Source organism: Octodon degus, unplaced genomic scaffold (assembly GCF_000260255.1).
Source record: "Octodon degus isolate 3935 unplaced genomic scaffold, OctDeg1.0 scaffold00028, whole genome shotgun sequence".
Classification (NCBI taxonomy): domain Eukaryota; kingdom Metazoa; phylum Chordata; class Mammalia; order Rodentia; family Octodontidae; genus Octodon; species Octodon degus.
In genome coordinates this window covers 8131743-8132542 of record NW_004524604.1, presented here as the reverse complement: position 1 = coordinate 8132542, position 800 = coordinate 8131743, and the positions used below count along the sequence as shown (strand labels likewise).

The following is an 800-nucleotide window of genomic DNA, read 5'->3' as shown; positions in this document are numbered from 1 at the left end:
TCCAATTTTATGTGTATATATTTGGTAATATGAATAGCTGGTTGTAAGACAATACCATGTATTACAACAAATACTGTGAAATTCATATTACTTTGTTAAGTAAAATTCTGTATGAGTTGTCAAAAATAAATAAATAAATAAATAAATAAATAAAAATCTTACTTTTTATATGCAAATTGTCTTTTCATGTTTTTGTACCATTTGTAATTGTGTTTTAAACCTCAGTGATTTATAAGGTGGGGATATTAACCCTTTGCCTGTAACTTATGTTACAAATTTTTTCTCCTACTTTGTCAGCTGTATTACTTTATGGTGTTTTCATTTTTGTCATGCAATGAAAAAACTTAGGTACACAAACTTATGACTCTTTTATTGCACTTAGATTTTTGAGTCATAGTTTAAAAGTCTTTTTCTTTTACAGAGATTAAGGAGGAATTTAACAATGTTTTCTTTTAGTACTTCCATGATTTCATTTGTTTTCTATTGGGATCCTTGATCCATGTAGTGTATTCCTCTGTATTGTGTGAAGTTTTTTTTTTTTTTCCAGATTGTTTTTTCATAAGTAAAATTCAGTTCCTTACTCTTAGTTTTGTGTCAATTTGGCAAGCGATTGTTGCATATAAACACTTTTTTGTATTACACTCTAATTTCTTGTTCTACTTCCTGCAGTGTGTCTTTGTGTTCCTAGAGCATCATACCTTTGTACTGATAGAAGTTGTTAAACAAAGCATTGTGAAGTGCTGAGCAAACAAATGAGTAAAAGCAAAGAGCAGAATGGATGATGTCTTTATCAAGCGTTT

The 800-nt window shown here is 28.9% G+C and overlaps 1 pseudogene; it reads left to right on the top strand.

Moving 5' to 3' along the window:
- LOC105741917 overlaps window positions 1–800 on the top strand; it is a 17706-nt pseudogene that overhangs the window by 6820 nt on the left and 10086 nt on the right.